Genomic DNA, 21,166 nt, shown 5'->3' with positions numbered 1-21,166 from the left:
GGCATCAGCCATATTCTATGGTGTGGTTTGTTGTAGCAGCAGCTTATCTGTGGCTGAGAGACAGAGATTAGATAAACTCATTAAGAAGGCCAGCTCTGTCCTAGGTTGTCCCCTTGATCCAGTGCAGGAGGTGGGTGACAGAAGAACTCTAGCAAAATTAACATCACTGTTAGGCCTCTTTTACACGACCGTTGTGTGCACCCGTGGCCGTTGTGCCGTTTTCAGTTTTTTTTCGCGGACCCCATGACTTTCAATGGGTCCGTGGAAAAAACGGAAAATGCACTGTTTTGCAGCCGCATCCGAGATCCGTGTTTCCTGGCCGTGAAAAAAATATGACCTGTCCTATTTTTTTCACGGCCAACGGTTCACAGACCCATTCAAGTCAATGGGTCCGTGAAAGAACACGGATGCACACAAGATTGGCATCCGTGTCCGTGATCCGTGGCCGTAGGTTACTTTTTATACAGACGGATCCGAAGATCCGTCTGCATAAAAGCTTTTTCATAGCTGAGTTTTCACTTCGTGAAAACTCAGAACCGACAGTATATTCTAACACAGAAGCGTTCCCATGCTGATTGGGACGCTTCTAGTTAGAATACACTACAAACTGTGTACAAGACTGCCCCCTGCTGCCTGGCAGCACCCGATCTCTTACAGGGGGCCGTGATCAGCACAATTAACCCCTTCAGGTGCGGCACCTGAATGGGTTAATTGTACTATCATATCCCCCTGTAAGAGATCAGGGCTGCCAGGCAGCAGGGGGCAGACCCTCCCCCCCTCCCCAGTTTGAATATCATTGGTGGCCAGTGCGGCCCCCCCCCCCCTCTATTGTAATAATAGGTTGGTGGCCAGTGCGGCCCCCCCCCTCCCTCTATTGTAATTATTCGTTGGTGGCACAGTGTGCGCCCCCCCCCTCCCTCCCTCTATTGTAATAATTCGTTGGTGGCACAGTGTGCGCCCCCCATCGGCCCCCCCTCCCTCTATAGCATTAACAACATTGTTGGCCAGTGTGCGGCCTCCCATCTCCCCCCCCCCCCATCATTGGTGGCAGCGGAGTTCCGATCGGAGTCCCAGTTTAATCGCTGGGGCTCCGATCGATAACCATGGCAACCAGGACGCTACTACAGTCCTGGTTGCCATGGTTACTTAGCAATAGTACAATAGTAGAAGATTCATACTTACCTGCTGGTGGCTGCTGCGATGTTCGTGTCCGGCCGGGAGCTCCACCTACTGGTAAGTGACAGGGTCTGTGCGGCGCATTGCTAAATGAACTGTCACTTACCAGTAGGAGGAGCTCCCGGCCGGACACGAACATCGCAGCTCCCAGGTAAGTATGAATCTTTTACTATTGTACTATTGCTAGTAACCCGCTGCCACCAATGATCGGGGGGGGAGAAGGGAGGCCGCACACTGGCCACCAATGTTGTTAATGCTATAGAGGGAGGGGGGGCCGATGGGGGGCGCACACTGTGCCACCAACGATTTATTACAATAGAGGGAGGAAGGGGGGGGGCGCACACTGTGCCACCAACAATTTATTACAATAGAGGGAGGAAGGGGGGGGGCGCACACTGTGCCACCAACGATTTATTACAATAGAGGGAGGAAGGGGGGGGGGGCGCACACTGTGCCACCAACGATTTATTACAATAGAGGGAGGAAGGGGGGGGGCGCACACTGTGCCACCAACGATTTATTACAATAGAGGGAGGAAGGGGGGGGGGCGCACACTGTGCCACCAACGATTTATTACAATAGAGGGAGGAAAGGGGGGGGGGGCGCACACTGTGCCACCAACGATTTATTACAATAGAGGGAGGAAGGGGGGGGGCGCACACTGTGCCACCAACAAATTATTACAATAGAGGGAGGAAGGGGGGGGGGGCCGCACTGGCCACCAATGATATTCAAACTGGGGAGGGGGGGGTCTGCCCCCTGCTGCCTGGCAGCCCTGATCTCTTACAGGGGGATATGATAGTACAATTAACCCCTTCAGGTGCGGCACCTGAGGGGTTAATTGTGCTTATCACGGCCCCCTGTAAGAGATCGGATACTGCTAGGCAGCAGGGGGCAGTCATGTACACAGTTTGTAGTATATTCTAACTAGAAGCGTCCCCATCACCATGGGAACGCCTCTGTGTTAGAATATACTGTCGGAAATGAGGTTTCACGATCTAACTCATATCCGACAGTATATTCTAACATAGAGGCGTTCCCATGGTGATGGGGACGCTTCAAGTTAAAATATACCATCGGATTGGAGAAAACTCAGATCCGATGGTATAAAAGGGACTCCAGACTTTACATTGAAAGTCAATGGGGACGGATCCGTTTGAAATGGCACCATATTGTGTCAACGTCAAACGGATCCGTCCCCATTGACTTGCATTGTAATTCAGGACGGATCCGTTTGGCTCCGCACGGCCAGGCGGACACCAAAACGACTTTTTTTTCATGTCCGAGGATCCTCCAAAAATCAAGGAAGACCCACGGACGAAAAAACGGTCACGGATCACGGAAAAACGGGACCCCGTTTTGCGGACCGTGAAAATATACTGTCGTGTGCAATAAGCCTTAGACAATGTCTCCCACCCCATGCACGAAGCTGTTGTGGAGCTGAAGAGCTCCTTCAGTGACAGACTGCTGCATCCTAGGTGCACGAAGGAACGTTATCAGAGGTCCTTCCTCCCAGCAGCGGTTAGGATTTATAACCACCGCTGTTCCCAGAAACCCAGTAGTGAATTTTTTAAGTAAATTCTGTGTTATGTTTTTCTTTTTATTTTACTCTTTAATTTCTAATTACTCTTATTTTTGCTACTGTTGTGAATGTGATTGCTGCTGTTATGCCAAAATTTCCCCACTGAGGGACAATAAAGAGATTTTCTTCTTATTTTCTTCTATATATACAGTGGGATGCGAAAGTTTGGGCAACCTTGTTAATCGTCATGATTTTCCTGTATAAATCGTTGGTTGTTACGATAAAAAATGTCAGTTAAATATATCATATAGGAGACACACACAGTGATATTTGAGAAGTGAAATGAAGTTTATTGGATTTACAGAAAGTGTGCTATAATTGTTTAAACAAAATTAGGTAGGTGCATAAATTGTCTTGGTAAGCTCAGTGACCCCTGACCTACATACACAGGTGAATACAATTATGAGAAAGAGTATTTATGGGGGTCAATTGTAAGTTTCCCTCCTCTTTTAATTTTTTTTGAAGAGTAGAAACATGGGGGTCTCAAAACAACTCTCAAATGACCTGAAGACAAAGATTGTTCACCATCGTGGTTTAGGGGAAGGATACAGAAAGCTGTCTCAGAGATTTCAGCTGTCTGTTTCTACAGTTAGGAACATATTGAGGAAATGGAAGACCACAGGCTCAGTTCAAGTTAAGACTCGAAGTGGCAGACCAAGAAAAATCTCGGATAGACAGAAGCGACGAATGGTGAGAACAGTCAGAGTCAACCCACAGACCAGCACCAAAGACCTACATCTTGCTGCAGATGGAGTCACTGTGCATCGTTCAACCATTCGGCGCACTTTACACAAGGAGATGCTGTATGCAAGAGTGGTGCAGAGGAAGCCTTTTCTCCGCCCACAGCACAAAAAGTGCCGCTTGAGGTGGGCTAAAGCACATTTGGACAACCCAGCTTCATTTTGGAATAAGGTGCTGTGGACTGATGAAACTAAAATTTAGTTATTTGGCCATAACAAGGGGCGTTATGCATGGAGGAAAAAGAACACAGCATTCCAAGAAAAACACCTGCTACCTACAGTAAAATATGGTGGTGGTTCCATCATGCTGTGGGGCTGTGTGGCCAGTGCAGGGACTGGGGATCTTGTCAAAGTTGAGGGACGCATGGATTCCACTCAGTATCAGCAGATTCTGGAGACTAATGTCCAGGAATCAGTGACAAAGCTAAAGATGTGCCGGGGCTGGATCTTTCAACAAGACGACGACCCTAAACACTGCTCAAAATCCACTAAGGCATATATGCAGAGGAACAAGTACAACGTTCTGGAATGGCCATCTCAGTCCCCAGACCTGAATATAATTGAAAACCTGTGGTGTGACTTAAAGAGAGCTGTCCATGCTCGGAAGCCATCAAACCTGAATGAACTAAAGATGTTTTGTAAAGAGGAATGGTCCAAAATACCTTCAACCAGAATCCAGACTCTCATTGGAACCTACAGGAAACGTTTAGAGGCTGTAATTTCTGCAAAAGGAGGATCTACAAAATATTGATTTCATTTCTTTTTTGTGGTGCCCAAATTTATGTACCTGCCTAATTTTGTTTAAACAATTATAGCACACTTTCTGTAAATCCAATAAACTTCATTTCACTTCTCAAATATCACTGTGTGTGTCTCCTATATGATATATTTAACTGACATTTTTTATCGTAACAACCAACGATTTATACAGGAAAATCATGACGATTAACAAGGTTGCCCAAACTTTCGCATCCCACTGTATATACATATATAGATACTGTAGGGCAGGGGTGTCAAACTCAAATTCATCGGGGGCCGCATCAGCAGTTTGGTCACCCTCAAAGGGCCGGAAAACTTACAGTTACTTGGCTTGGCCCTTGGGGATCTCGGACGCCACTTCCACACTTTGGCCGGGGGCTCGGTGGAGCTGATGTTGTGTTTTATCCTAATGAGAAAGATTTCATAATAAGTATTTGGAGAAGGTGCAGAGGGATAGCAGAGCAGGGAGAGGCTGGTGCTGCTACTAGAGGGTCATACCATGGGGGAGTAATAAAGCCCACCATAATGCCCCCCCCCCCAGTGCCAGTAATAATAGCCCCCTATGCCAGTAATAGCAGCCCCCCTGTGCCAGTAATAGCAGCCCCCAGTAATAACAGCCCCCAGTAATAAGAGCCCGTCTGTGTCAGTAATAACAGCCCCCAGTAATAACAGCCCCTCTGTGTCAGTAATAACAGCCCCCAGTAATAAGAGCCCCTCTGTGTCAGTAATAAGAGCCCCTCTGTGTCAGTAATAAGAGCCCCTCTGTGCCAGTAATAACAGCCCCCAGTAATAAGAGCCCCTCTGTGCCAGTAATAACAGCCCCCAGTAATAAGAGCCCCTCTGTGCCAGTAATAACAGCCCCCAGTAATAAGAGCCCCTCTGTGCCAGTAATAAGAGCCCATCTGTGCCAGTAATAACAGCCCCTCTGTGCCAGTAATAACAGCCCCTCTGTGTCAGTAATAACAGCCCCTCTGTGCCAGTAATAACAGCCCCCGCCAGTAAAAGTATTGTACATAATAAAAATAATTAAAAAAAACACATACTTACCTCCATGTCAGTGATGCGATGCAGGCCTCTTCTGGCCTATGTCCCACGCTGTATGGCTCAGGCAGCGCGATGATGTCATCGCGCCGCCTGCGCCGGCCTCTGATAGGCTGCAGGCACTAGGCCGGCAGCCTATCAGAGGAAGGGAAAGGGACACGCCTCTCCCTCCCCTACCGCAGCACAGGTAGACATCTGTATCGCTGTCCTGAGGACGGCGATACAGATGACTGGAGATGAGCGCTTCCACAATGGAAGCGCTCATCTCCCTGTGCCCAGCTGCCGCCGCCAGCTCGCTCGCTGCGCGGGCCACATGACGAGGTCTGGCGGGCCGGATTCGGCCTGCGGGCCTTGTGTTTGACACCCGTGCTGTAGGGGATCGCCTCTTATTTGGGGGTCATTCTCACAGATACGACTTTAGGACACCAGGTTTCAGGTCCAAACCATGCATTTATTGTGCACACTCCAACCAATACAGGTCATCATGAAGTCGCAGCTTCACCTAACACATGTGACATCCACATAAAACAATAAACACTTGCCCGGCTAGGCTCTAACTAACACAGAGTTTCCTGACTCACCTAGGTCACAGTTCACACCCTGTGAACTCGTGCGGCTTTGTCAGCCAATGTCCCCCAGCCTCCTGGCTGTCCAGAGCACAGTATGCCCACTGTCTCTAGTTCACTGCTTCTTGTGGGGGATTGGCGTTCAGTAGTCTGCCTGACTATGGCCCTGCGACCCTCCCAGGCGTCACTGCGTCCCCCAACTCCAGGCTATCTCCCAGCCTCGTGGTCCCTCAGCCTTGCCCAGCTGAGACCACACAGACAGAGCCTCCAGGCCTCTGTCTACAGGTAACACAGTTCCCCCTTGCTGACACCCTGGGAGGTGCTTTGTGCCAGCCTGATTAATTCCAGCTGGTCTCGCCTGTGGTGGAATAGGGGTGTGGACCGAACTATCCACCCCTTCCTTGCCTCTAACCTGCGTGAGACCTGTCATTGTCTCACAATACATATACAGTACAGACCAAAAGTTTGGACACACCTTCTCATTCAAAGAGTTTTCTTTATTTTCATGACTATGAAAAGTGTAGATTCACACTGAAGGCATCAAAACTATGAATTAACACATGTGGAATTATATACATAACAAACAAGTGTGAAACAACTGAAAATATGTCATATTCTAGGTTCTTCAAAGTAGCCACCTTTTGCTTTGATTACTGCTTTGCACACTCTTGGCATTCTCTTGATGAGCTTCAAGAGGTAGTCCCCTGAAATGGTTTTCACTTCACAGGTGTGCCCTGTCAGGTTTATTAAGCGGGATTTCTTTCCTTATGAATGGGGTTGGGACCATCAGTTGCGTTGAGGAGAAGTCAGGTGGATACACAGCTGATAGTCCTACTGAATAGACTATTAGAATTTGTATTATGGCAAGAAAAAAGCAGCTAAGTAAAGAAAAATGAGTGGCCATCATTACTTTAAGAAATGAAGGTCAGTCAATCAGTCGAAAAATTGGGAAAACATTGAAAGTAAGGGCTTTTTGACCATGAAGGAGAGTGATGGGGTGCTGCGCCAGATGACCTGGCCTCCACAGTCACCGGACCTGAACCCAATCGAGATGGTTTGGGGTGAGCAGGACCACAGAGTGAAGGCAAAAGGGTCAACAAATGCTAAGCATCTCTGGGAACTCCTTCAAGACTGTTGGAAGACCATTTCAGGTGACTACCTCTTGAAGCTCATCAAGAGAATGCCAAGAGTGTGCAAAGCAGTAATCAAAGCAAAAGGTGGCTACTTTGAAGAACCTAGAATATGACATATTTTCAGTTGTTTCACACTTGTTTGTTATGTACACTCACCTAAAGAATTATTAGGAACACCTGTTCTATTTCTCATTAATGCAATTATCTAGTCAACCAATCACATGGCAGTTGCTTCAATGCATTTAGGGGTGTGGTCCTGGTCAAGACAATCTCCTGAACTCCAAACTGAATGTCAGAATGGGAAAGAAAGGTGATTTAAGCAATTTTGAGCGTGGCATGGTTGTTGGTGCCAGACGGGCCGGTCTGAGTATTTCACAATCTGCTCAGTTACTGGGATTTTCACGCACAACCATTTCTAGGGTTTACAAAGAATGGTGTGAAAAGGGAAAAACATCCAGTATGCGGCAGTCCTGTTAGCAAAAATGCCTTGTGGATGCTAGAGGTCAGAGGAGAATGGGCCGACTGATTCAAGCTGATAGAAGAGCAACGTTGACTGAAATAACCACTCGTTACAACCGAGGTATGCAGCAAAGCATTTGTGAAGCCACAACATGCACAACCTTGAGGCGGATGGGCTACAACAGCAGAAGACCCTACCGGGTACCACTCATCTCCATTACAAATAGGAAAAAGAGGCTACAATTTGCACGAGCTCACCAAAATTGGACTGTTGAAGACTGGAAAAATGTTGCCTGGTCTGATGAGTCTCGATTTCTGTTGAGACATTCAAATGGTAGAGTCCGAATTTGGCGTAAACAGAATGAGAACATGTATCCATCCTCTGATGGCTATTTCCAGCAGGATAATGCACCATGTCACAAAGCTCGAATCATTTCAAATTGGTTTCTTGAACATGACAATGAGTTCACTGTACTAAAATGGCCCCCACAGTCACCAGATCTCAACCCAATAGAGCATCTTTGGGATGTGGTGGAACGGGAGCTTCGTGCCCTGGATGTGCATCCCTCAAATCTCCATCAACTGCAAGATGCTATCCTATCAATATGGGCCAACATTTCTAAAGAATGCTATCAGCACCTTGTTGAATCAATGCCACGTAGAATTAAGGCAGTTCTGAAGGCAAAAGGGGGTCCAACACCGTATTAGTATGGTGTTCCTAATAATTCTTTAGGTGAGTGTATATAATTCCACATGTGTTAATTCATAGTTTTGATGCCTTCATTGTCATGAAAATAAAGAAAACTCTTTGAATGAGAAGGTGTGTCCAAACTTTTGGTCTGTACTGTAGATAAACAGGTAAAACTCAAAAAATTTGAATATCGTGCAAAAGTCCATTTATTTTAGTAATGCAAATTAAAAGGAATTGCAGAGATGCAGCTTAAAATTAGAATTTTGTGAAAAGGTTCAATATTCTAGGCTCAAAGTGTCACACTCTAGTCAGCTAATTAATCTAGACCCCCTGAGCAAAGGGTACCTGAAAATTGTGACTTTGGGGTTTCAAAGGTGTAAGCCATAATCATCCAAATTATAACAAATAAAGGCTTGAAATATCTCGCTTTGCATGTAATGAGTCTATCTCATATATTAGTTTCACCTTTTATGTTGGATTATTGAAATAAATGAACTTTGCACGATATTCAAATTTTTCGAGTTTCACCTGTATATAAATATATGTGTATATATATATATATATATATATATATATATACTGTATGTATGTATATATATATGTATATATATTGTAAGAAGGTACAAGGAATCATCGTGGATGATAGGTAAGTGTCACTGAGGTTCCTGGCCTCGGTGGAGTAAGAGCCGGTTTTTATGTGTCAGCAGCAGTTGCTGTTTGACACCTTGGTACTTAGCATGGCTGAATAGCTGATCCGGAACGGCTTTTACTGGGAGTTGTCAAAGTGCTGGGTGGGTGACTACTCCCCACATTCCAGGCCAGGTTTTGCCAGACATAAAACCAGCCAACACTGCCAGGTGGAGAGGATTACCTCCGTCTGACGGTGGAGCTCAGGAGGTCTGTTTGCTGGGATCTGAGGCCTGTGCTGGGCTGGAAAGCAGAGACCCGTGTGCCAGGGGAACAGGCCGTCTAAAGCCTGTGTTTGAACTTTCTGAGGCAGAACTGCTACCAAGGTGACTTTTGTTTTATTAACTTGCCATTGGGTGTGAAGTAACACCAACACTGCAAAAGGGAAGTTTTGTTTTTGGCAACATGTGTGAATAAACACTGAAGTTTGAATTATGAACTTGTATTTTGCCTCTGTACTGCGCCCGCTTATCCTAACTACCAGATCAAATCCCCACAATACATATATTTTCTGGTGGCCAAATGAATTTGATTCGTTGGTGATATAGTGTTCATAAATCTAATTAGTACTGCTTTAATGCCCCCTTTGATCATTGGTGGTATCAGTAGGAATAAAGCGCTGAGCAACGCCCCCCCCCCCCCCCGCTACTAGAGGCTAATTTGCATATAATAAAACGTATAATTGCGCAAAAATGGGAGCATAAATAAAAAAATTAATAGCACAGTTAGATTCAGCTGACATTTGCCCATGTATAATGTCAGCCTGTTTTAATAGGGATAATTGTGGTGACAGACACTATTTAAGGCGATATCATGTCTATTATCTGTACTGTGACATCACTGTGTGCATTATCCTTGTGTTGTAATACTGTGACTATTATTACTTTGTTGTTATATCACTATATGTGTTATCCTTGTATTATGATACTTTGTCTATTATTTCTGTGTTTTGACAATACTGTGTGCATTATCCTTGAATTATAATACTATGGCTCATGCTACTTTTTGGGTGTATAGCAGTCACAGATTTTGTCGCACGCCAATTTGTGGCACAATCTGAGACTTTTCCCCGCTCACGTCACTTTCCCAACAACTCTAAAAAAAAAAGGGGGCTTGGGGTGGGAAGAGGGCGGGCCTGCAGACCCGTCTCATTCATCATTTTTTATGATGCCATTTTTGGGCACAGAAAATGTCTTAAATCTATGCCAGCAAGGGAGCTAGTATAGATTTAAGTCTGTTGTATGCCCTTCTGGAGGAATCTCCAAAGTTATGTGTAACATCCCGGAGTATGTCACTAAACTCTTTCTCCCTGCTACAACATGTTAGGTGTACATTTATTGTCATCTTGTGTAATCTAACATTGCATCCTTTCTGTATATGTATTTTCTAGGCCTGTTTTATATATTATGCTGTAATTTCCATGTACACCAGCAGGTGGCAGCAGTATGTAGCAGGATCTTAGCCAGTTTAGTATATCTAGGCTGGAATAGTTCATTCCAGTCCAGCCCCCCCCCCCCCCCCCTCTTTGAGCAGAAGTGGGCAGGCCCATGTCCTGTCTCATGGGGAGGAAGGAAAGTTCTAGTTAGTGTACCAGCCCCCCCAAGCTGCCTTGGTAGGAGCTCCCAGACATAGGGATCCCAACCTAGGATCCAGCCTCGGCTGAGGCCAAAGATCCCTCTTCCCAGACTGAGCCGTCAGCCTCAGTGCTGGTTGACAAGCAAGCAGCACCTCCAGAACTACAGAACTCCAGGAAGGACCATTCCCTGCGAGCAATCCTGTGAGTAACTTATCCAGAGACCAGGAGAAGGCAAATTCTTCCTCAGCTAGTCAGGCCCACACCAAGCAGAAGACAGACAGAGCAGAAGATAGATACCTGCCAGATTCACTAGGCATATGATAAGAAGCAGAATATATATTGATTCCTGACACATATTGCCAATACCTGCTGGGACCCAAGACTAATGCTGTATCTCATACGGATTTATGCTGCCATTAAGTAAAGACAAGTTGGATTATATCACCAGTCTGGATCTCATTCCTTATTATCAAAGTTCCTCAGTTACTCCTACTAACAACACTCAATTTATTGCAAGTGAGCCAGGATCCAGGAGTCCAGCCGTACCAAGGTAGGAGACACCGTTGACACTATACCTACCACTATCCCCACTCTGGCATTCCTCACCTGGTACGTGAGTTATAACACCTTAAAGGGCCCTGCGACTATAACCTGCGCACATTGCAATTGGCGTCACGAACAAAAACTATTAATATTGCGCCAGTGTGCATCAGTCCCAATCCGGCTTACTGCATATGTACAGGCCTGCGCCTCCACATAACCTTGGCGCTTCCTCCAGCAGTACAGAGACACTTAAGACTGGCATGGAAAGCCCCATTCTTAATAAATTAGCCCCACTGGCTTTATTATTCCTGCATTGTGACATCACTCTGTGCATTTTCATTGTAGTATAATATTGTTTCTATTATTCCTGTGCTGTGACATCACTGTGGTTCTTAGCAATTAGCTTTAAGATCACAATGTTTATTATTCCTGTTCGGTGACTGTGTGCATTACTGTGACATTACTATAAGCCATAACCCTATCTCACGACTTTATATTGTTTATAATCTTTTCACTGTAATATCATTATTACTGTTATGTCATCAGTATCTGATCAGTGGTGGTCCGACACCTGGGACCCCTGTTGATCAGCTGTTTGAGAAGGGACCAACGCTCCTGTGATCTCCTGGCCTTCTCACAGCTTAGCAAGCACAGCGCCGACATCGTATAGAGGCTGTGCTTGGTATCGCGCTCAGCCACATTGAAGCACAGAGAAGGTAAGCACAGAGAAGGTTGTGGCTTTCACAGGAGCACTGGTGTCTTCTCTGCCTGCCTATTACCCTGAGGATAGGTCATCAGTATCAAAATCTTGGAAAACCCCTTTATACAAATATACTAAATGAGGCATTCATAAACCCTTTTGCAGAATGGAAACAGTTCTCATCCTAAACGAAAGTTTACATATATGGATGAAATCAAAACCCACCTGATTTTTGCTTTAAAGGCATACATGTGAAAAATAATAAAGTGAAAGTGATATGACGGATGTGAATTTCATTCCACATTATTAACAGGCATCTGGTAGAAAAGACATATGGCACCCTTTATATGAAAAAATTAATATCTAACTTCTATATTAACAGGGAGATTTTACCTTGATGTTTAGTACTAAAAGATTTTCCATTCTTTGGAATTCATCAATAGTGTGACATTTTATAATAACCTCATCATTCTAATAAGGGAAGAATTTATATATTTCCTATATGAAATGCACATTTGCTCTAAAGGAGCAGTGCTGCAATTACTTGTTGTGCAGGAAACTGCCAGTTGTAGCTGAGTCATCTACTGGACATAACTAGATTGACTGCAAAGTTTAGACCAGATGGCTGCAAAAATCTAATTTCTACTGACCCAAACTTTACTCGCCATGTATCGTAACTGTTGTCCCTCCCTCATGCTTCATCAGTTTATGACCAGTTGGGAACATTTGGAAAGTTCACAAATCAAGTGAGGTTCCAACTGCCCCACACATTTTAACTTCTTGCACAGATTGCAAGATAAGGTAAAAAAAAGGTGATGAATGTTCAGTCTCAACACACTTTTCCTACCAAAACCACTATAATTGATGCAAGGGTTAGCTGTAGCCTCTCAATTTCTTCTCCTCCATATACAGGAACTTGCATGTTTGGTTAATATATAGTATGAACATGTTATTGGGGAAGCAGGATGCTTAAAAGGGTTTTCAAATCAGCACCTGGATCTAAATCTTTTAGTAATTGCATGCAATTAAAAATTTTGCAGAGCCACTGAGTTATTCAATAAAATGTATCCGTATAGTGCCACCTGCTGTTTGTTTTTTTATTTCTTTATGTCTCCCAGCCTCACCATAGACATGCACGCTTGAACAGGCATGTGTCCTAACTGTGGACATGGAAACACCTTCTCCCCTGAGAACATGAGGATCAGGAAGCTAAAATCTCTCCCAACATCTGACAACAACATCTACTGTGCCTGGACAGTTGTAGGAGAACAAGGGAGTACAGGTAAAATTCATTTTAACTACAGAAAGGGGACAGTTAGCAATGTTTAACCTTGGACTCTTTATAAATGAAGGACAAAATCCACAATCACACAACTAGTTCACCAGATGTTTAATGGTTGGTGTTTATATCAGAGAATCCTGACATATAGGAAAGCCACATGCAACGTTTCAATCCTCTATGGATCTTTATCAAGGATGTGTGTAATAGAAGGTTGAAAGGGATATCAGTGGCATGTGGTAGCTAGGGATGAGCGAATCGACTTCGGATGAAACATCTGAAGTCTTCGCTCATCTCTAGTGGTAGCATGTATGACCTATGTCGGTGGTTGATATACCTTCCACCTCCTACAGATATCCTTGGTAAAGATCTATATGGGAATGAAACATTGCATGTGATGATACCTATTTTTCATGTATGTCAGAAAAAAATTACAATAATTTAACCATCAACCAGTGAACGTCTGGTGAAGTATTTGTGTGCTGTGGACTATGCTATACAGTGCACCTGGACTTTTGACCCTTTCCATGCTGTACCTAGAACTGACAGTAGTGCAGACTTGAAGGACACTTGATAAAATTCAGTCACCCCCTAGGAGTAGGGCACATTGAAATACAGTTTTATGGCTCCATGCCATCTCTGGGTTGTATAGAGCCTTAATACTGGGTCCATGGTAGCGCTCTACAATATTACTGTATTCTTTTAAGTCGGTAGACTAGTAATGTACCATAGGGATTCAGTTTACTGCCGTACAGACTTCATGCGTGTGGTTCAGCCATGTACATAAGCTCTAAAAGGGATAATAGTGAAAAATAATAAAGTATGAAACAGAATACAAAATGGATTGGATAGTGGAACTGATAAGTGGTGCCATTTATACAGTATGACTAGCTGAACAGTCCTGATGGAAATCCATTAAGTTTGAAAAATTTACTTAAAATTGTTTATGACGGATATTTGCTTTTATCCATGAAGATTTCCTATTTATTGCAATGGAAATCTGAAATGAAACTCACATGTGAATGAATGAATATTCCAATGCTAGAAATAAATGTATGCATATGTAGTACAATGGTTAACTGGACTGGCTGTAAATCAAAAATGCTGAACCCATTGTTGGAGACTGGCACAATTCCCAGAGTTAGTGTCTTCTAGTGGAGCTGGGACTAAGTCCTCAACTTTACAAAATAGAAAAGGAGAGGACATGTTTAAATAGACCCATTGTGCCCAGAGCACCCTGTGAAGGTGTACCATGAGTCAGTCTTAGGCCCCATTTCCATATACTGTATACAGTCATCCATTATTTTTTCCATCTGCCATGGTAGTGTAAAGCCAGAGGAAAACTGGTGCCAGTAATGATCCTATTGTTTTCTATGGGAGCGTTTCTGGCATCTGGAGCTTCTGCTTGTCACGGAACCATGAACCAGACGTACAACAAGAGATAAGTGAAAATAAGAAGGCTTTATTGAAAATAAAGCTGTAAAGCAAAAGTCCAAACGGATGGTGAAACCGAGCAGAGTCTTTGCGAAGCCAGAGGTCAGGAACCAGAAGGGTAGTCAGACGAAGCCAGGATCAGGAACCAGCAGGGTAGTCAGACGAAGCCAGGATCAGGAACCAGCAGGGTAGTCAGACGAAGCCAGGATCAGGAACCAGCAGGGTAGTCAGACGAAGCCAGGATCAGGAACCAGAAGCAGCAGCAGTCTTAGAAGCATGTGAACACAAGAGGACCAAGCAAGGAACTGAAGCCACAGACCTCCTATATATATGAGCTAGGCATCCAGCTCCTCCCAGGGGAAGGAGGAGCCGCAGGGTGGAAGGCTACAAGAAACCCAGAAACCAAGATGGCCGCCAGCACATGTCAAACGAAGGAGAGCAGCAAGCAGGTAAGACCATGACAGTACCTCCCCCTCAAGGGCCCCTCCTCCGCGGAGCACAAAACGGTTTCTGAGGGAAGCGTGCGTGGAAGGCTCGGAGCAAGGCAGGAGCATGGACATCTGCGGAGGGAACCCAGGAACGCTCCTCTGGACCATAACCACGCCAATGGACCAAAAACTGCAACCGACCGCGGACCAGGCGTGAGTCCAGGATATTGCTCACCTCATATTCCTCACGATTGCCCACTTGGACCGGACGAGGCCGAGGAACCGAGGAAGTGAAACGATTACACACCAGTGGCTTCAACAGGGAGACATGAAACACGTTGGAGATCCGCATGCCAGGAGGAAGCGCAAGGGCATAGGCTACCGGGTTTACCCTGCGAAGCACTCGGAAGGGACCAACAAAGCGAGGCGCCAGCTTGGGAGTGGGCACTCGAAGGTTGAGGTTGCGGGTGGACAACCATACACGGTCTCCGACCTGGTAGGAAGGAGCAGGCGCTCGTCTGCGATCAGCCTGGAATCTCTGGCGCTGCGCAGAGACCTCAAGGGACTTCTGGATCTGTACCCAAGAAGCACGTAGGACGGAAAGGTGATCCTCCACAGCCGGAATATCCTGGGGAGAGAATACCTCCGGTAACACGGCAGGTTGGAACCCATAATTGGCCATGAAGGGAGACGTCCCAGAGGAAGAGTTCACCGCCGTGTTCCTGGCAAACTCAGCCCAAGGCAGGAGGTCAACCCAATTGTCTTGGTGATCGGAGACATAGCAACGAAGGAATTGCTCCAAGGCCTGATTGGATCGTTCTGCGGCCCCATTGGACTGAGGGTGGTAGGCCGAGGAGAAGGAGAGATGAATCCCCAACTGGGAGCAAAAGGCGCGCCAGAACCTGGACACAAACTGATTCCCCCGATCCGACACAATCTCCTTAGGCAAACCGTGCAACCGGAAGACCTCCCTGGCAAAAATCGTGGCCAACTCTTGTGCAGAGGGTAACTTCTTGAGAGGAACACAGTGGCACATTTTGGAAAACCGATCCACAATCATGAGAATGACCGTATGGCCTCGGGATGCAGGGAGGTCCACAATGAAATCCATCCCCAGGTGTGACCATGGGCGCTCCCCGGTGGCTATGGGTTGCAGAAGGCCCAACGGAAGGTGCCGAGGGGACTTACTCTGGGCACAAACGGAGCATGCCGCTACATATGCGGCGATGTCGGAACGTAGGGAAGGCCACCAGAACAGACGTGAAACAGCCCAGGACAGCTGATTCTTTCCAGGATGCCCCGCGGTCTTGGAGTTATGGTAGGTTCGCAACAACCGAGTGCGCAACTCCTCAGGCACAAAACATCTGCCGTTGGGTCTCCCAGAGGGAGCACCAGATTGAGCCGCCAAAATCTGCTCACCCAGGGGAGAGGTCAGGCTGGTGCGAATGGCGGCCAGGATCTGATTCGGAGGTATGACCGAAGTCGGAATCGACTCCTCCCTGGACAGCTCGGAGTACTGCCGTGATAAGGCATCCGCCCTGATGTTCTTGGAACCGGGTAGGTAGGAGACCACATAATTAAAACGTGACAAGAACAGAGCCCATCTGGCCTGACGTGGTGTCAATCTCTTGGCCTCAGAAAGGTAGGTCAGATTCTTGTGGTCCGTCAGGATGAGAACCGGAACCACCGAACCCTCGAGCAAGTGCCTCCATTCTTTAAGGGCCTGCACGATGGCCAATAACTCCCTGTCACCAATCTGATAGTTGCACTCCGCGGAAGACAGTTTCCGGGAGTAAAACCCACAAGGAAGCAGAGGACCCTCTGGTGTTCTACGCTGAGACAGAAGGGCGCCTACTCCCGTCTCAGACGCGTCCACCTCGAGGACAAAGGGCAACCCAGGGTTGGGATGCGACAGAATCGGAGCCGACACAAAGGCGGACTTTAGGGCCTCAAAAGCTCGGATGGCCTCGAGCGGCCAGACATGGGAATTACTGCCCTTCCTGGTCAGATCCGTGAGAGGCTTGGCCAGCATGGAAAAGTCCCTGATGAACTTCCGATAATAATTGGCGAAGCCCAAAAAGCGCTGCAGGGAACGAAGACCACTGGGCTGGGGCCACTGTAAGACAGCCGAAACCTTCTCAGGATCCATGGAGAACTCCTCAGCGGAAATGATGTAACCTAAGAAGGTTACCTGGGATCGGTGAAATTCGCATTTCTCAAGCTTACCGAACAGCTTGTTCTCTCGTAACCGTTGCAACACTCGTCTGACATCCAGAATGTGGTCCTCCATGGATTCAGAATATACCAAGATGTCATCCAAATAGACTACCACACACTGCTGCAACAGGTCACGGAAAACATCGTTGATGAATTCCTGAAAGACTGCGGGCGCATTGCACAACCCAAAGGGCATAACCAAGGATTCGTAATGACCGGTCCTGGTGTTAAACGCGGTCTTCCACTCATCGCCCGCCTTGATCCTTACCAGGTTATATGCCGCCCTCAGGTCGAGTTTGGTAAAGACCGTGGCCCCTTTAAGGCGATCGAACAGCTCGGAAATCAAGGGTATCGGGTAAGCGTTCTTGATCGTGATGCGATTGAGACCCCTGTAATCGATGCAAGGCCTCAACTCACCGCCCTTCTTTTTCACAAAGAAAAATCCAGCCCCTGCCGGGGACGAAGATTTGCGAATGTGTCCGCGTGAAAGCGCCTCCCTCACGTACTCCTCCATGGCCTCATTCTCCGCTACCGACAGTGGATAGACTTTGCCACGAGGAGGAACAGCACCAGATTGTAACTCTATGGCACAATCGTATGGGCGGTGCGGAGGTAGGGCAACCGCGCGCACCTTATCGAATACATCCCGGTACTCCTCGTATTCAGGAGGCAACAGAGAGTCCGAGGAAGTACACAGCAACTTGACAGACCCATGGATGCAACTAGCCCCACACTGCGGTGACCACGAGAGGATCTCGACCGATCTCCAATCGAAAGTCGGATTATGCTTCTGGAGCCAGGGGTACCCCAAGACCACCGAGTAGTGTGGAGACGAAATAACCTGGAGGCAGACCGACTCTCTGTGAACGGCACCAATGGCTATCCCCACTGGAAGGGTCTCATGAGTCACGTGTGGCGGCAGAAGGGGTCTGCCGTCTATCGCCTCAAGAGCCAGTGGGGAACCTCGAGCCTGCAGAGGAATGGAATTGGCGGCAGCGAACACACTATCAATGAACAAACCACCAGCACCAGAGTCCACCAACGCCTGGGTCGTCACCGAGCCCCCGACCCAGGAGAGGACAACAGTGATCAGTGGTTTGTCAACACGGGAAACCGGGGACGAGGAGACTCCACCCAAGATCTGCCCCCGACAGGATCTCAGGGTACGAGCGTTTCCCGGACGGTTCGGACATGCCAACCGAAAATGCCCACCGAGACCACAGTACATGCATCGGCCCTCGCGTCTCCGGAGTGCCCTCTCCCCCTCGGACAGGCGAGCAAACCCCAGCTGCATGGGTTCACCCCCAGACAAGTCATCCCCAGGAGGCGTGGGAGGAGAGGGAGGCACGGGTGGGACAGCAAACGTAGGCACCAATCTGTTAGAAGACCTCCGCAGGTTCTCCTTAAAGGAAGGTCTCTCCCTGAGTCTGGTGTCAATCAAAATCAGGAAAGAAATAAGAGACTCGAGCTCAACTGGTAGGTCCTTAGCTGCAACCTCATCCTTCAAGGCATCCGAGAGACCATGAGAGAAAGCAGCGACCAGAGCCTCATTATTCCAGCCCTCCTCTGCTGCCAGGGTACGAAACTCAATGGCGTATTCAGCTACGGATCGTGAACCCTGTCTGATGGACATAAGGAGCTTCGCAGCAGAGGCAGCACGAGCCGGCACATCGAATACCTTCCGAAGAGAAGCAACAAAACCGGAAAACTCGGCAACCACCGGATTGTTGTTCTCCCATAAAGGGCTGGCCCAGGCCAAGGCCTTGTCCGAGAGCAGCGAGATCAAGAAGCCCACCTTTGATCTCTCAGTAGGAAAGGCATGTGGCAGCAACTCAAAATAAATGCCCACCTGGTTAAGGAAACCTCGGCACTGAGTTGGCTCTCCCCCAAAGCGCTGTGGAAGAGGGGCAGAACCGGTCATACCCCGAAACACCGCAGGCGCAACAACAGGTGTCGGGGTAGACTCTGGCGCAACAACCGGAGCGGCAGTAGGAGCGAGCCCAGGAGCGACAACCGACCCATCGGCAACGGGAGCGAAATGAGCCGTGCGTTCAAGCAGGGTTTGCAACGCCACAGCGAACCGACCCAACAGGTGATCCTGCTGATCAAGTCTGGCAACCAGCGTGGGTAGCGAGGATGGCCCTGTACCGTCAGAATTCATGGCTTGGTCCTAATGTCACGGAACCATGAACCAGACGTACAACAAGAGATAAGTGAAAATAAGAAGGCTTTATTGAAAATAAAGCTGTAAAGCAAAAGTCCAAACGGATGGTGAAACCGAGCAGAGTCTTTGCGAAGCCAGAGGTCAGGAACCAGAAGGGTAGTCAGACGAAGCCAGGATCAGGAACCAGCAGGGTAGTCAGACGAAGCCAGGATCAGGAACCAGCAGGGTAGTCAGACGAAGGCAGGATCAGGAACCAGCAGGGTAGTCAGACGAAGCCAGGATCAGGAACCAGAAGCAGCAGCAGTCTTAAAAGCATGTGAACACAAGAGGACCAAGCAAGGAACTGAAGCCACAGACCTCCTATATATATGAGCTAGGCATCCAGCTCCTCCCAGGGGAAGGAGGAGCCGCAGGGTGGAAGGCTACAAGAAACCCAGAAACCAAGATGGCCGACAGCACATGTCAAACGAAGGAGAGCAGCAAGCAGGTAAGACCATGACACTGCTTTTGTAATGCCCAGTATCTCCCTGTGCTGGACAGAAAAAGGGCAGCATGAAGCCTTTTTCTACCTGGTTATTTTCAGTATGGACCCTTTAAATAATATTTTACATTTTGTTCTTGTAAAAGTCAATGTCCAGTTTGTTCACATCCCATTTTCAGAATCACCTCGTTTCCCTTTTTATGCTGCAATATTCCTATTTAACACAGGGTTCAGCAACCTTCAGCACTCCAGTTGCTGTGAAACTACAACACCCAGCATGCACACTTTGTTGGCTGATCTTGTAACTCCCATAGAAGTGAAAGGAGTATTGTGGGTTTTGTAGTGCCAAAGGTTGCTGATCCCTGGTCTAACAAATCTGTTTCCATTTCACTAAGTTGAAATCTAGAACTGAGAGCAGGTTTAGTTCCCACACTCGTAAACTGGCATCTCTGGAGAAAAATACGATGTTCATGTGTACCATGTGTACCAAGAAATACAATCTAGGAAAGGGGACCAAGCAAAGCCAGAAGTAGATGGTACTGACTGATCTGTAATGGAAACACCTTGAAGGCTAAGGACACATCAGTGGATATTTACTTTGCTAATTCCGAACATTTTCTATAAGCAGCTGTCTGATGCTCTATGGTGGAAAATCATCTTTCTAGACCATACATTTTAGAAAGCTCTTTCAACAGCTTGAACGTTCCACCTCATGTGAGACCCAGTTGTGATGAACATTGACAGCATCACACAATGTATGTATCTTGGTTATCCAGGAGTCTGTCTTTTCTTTCCAGCTGGATTTCATGTGAATTGGTTCCATATTTAATAAAAAGTGTATGTCCACTAACATGATACATTGATGTATGAGACTGAACAAAATACAGATTCATACCTTCAGTTGGGAATAAAAAAAATACCATGCAGAGTAACAACAGTTACACGAAAGGCATCTTTCATATATTATAAGAGTTTTTGAGTCTCTCAGTACGGGTCACACAGTGTCAACTCCATAGTGGAGTACCATGACTGTTCAACATCTGAAACATATCAATTATAATAGTTTGATGGTTCAGTTGTTCCTCTTTGTGACCTTCTGCTTTTTGTTAACACACTAATGGATACAGAACAGTGAGAGAAGAGGGTTAAGTGTGGCAAAACTCAATATGTATATTAAGTATATATGAGAGAGAGAGAGAGAGAGAGAGAGAGACCCCAAAAAAGAGAATGCTAAGACTGTAATGATATATGTGCTGTTACAGAATTGAGAGTTGTGGACCATTGTACACTTGATTCCTGCCAATATAGTGTTCTGTCATACAGTTAAGATGGCCATACAGGGATGATATATGTTGGATGGATTTTTATGTGACCAGATGGCAATCTAATTTTTATATGAGAATCCCAACTCTCCTTAGATAGCCAACATAGGAGTTGCTAACGATCAGGCAAAGTGAATTCTAAACTGCCCAATTCTTTTTTTCTTAGGTAGATAAGGTGCTACCATTGG

The 21,166-nt window shown here is 46.7% G+C and overlaps 1 protein-coding gene across 1 annotated transcript in view; it reads right to left on the bottom strand.

The window, feature by feature from the left end:
- LOC121005054 (protein NDNF-like) overlaps positions 1-21,166 on the bottom strand; it is a 37,520-nt gene that overhangs the window by 9,496 nt on the left and 6,858 nt on the right. The window lies entirely within an intron of this gene.

Source organism: Bufo bufo, chromosome 6 (genome assembly GCF_905171765.1).
Source record: "Bufo bufo chromosome 6, aBufBuf1.1, whole genome shotgun sequence".
Classification (NCBI taxonomy): Eukaryota; Metazoa; Chordata; class Amphibia; order Anura; family Bufonidae; genus Bufo; species Bufo bufo.
This window is presented reverse-complemented; position numbering and strand designations above follow the sequence as displayed.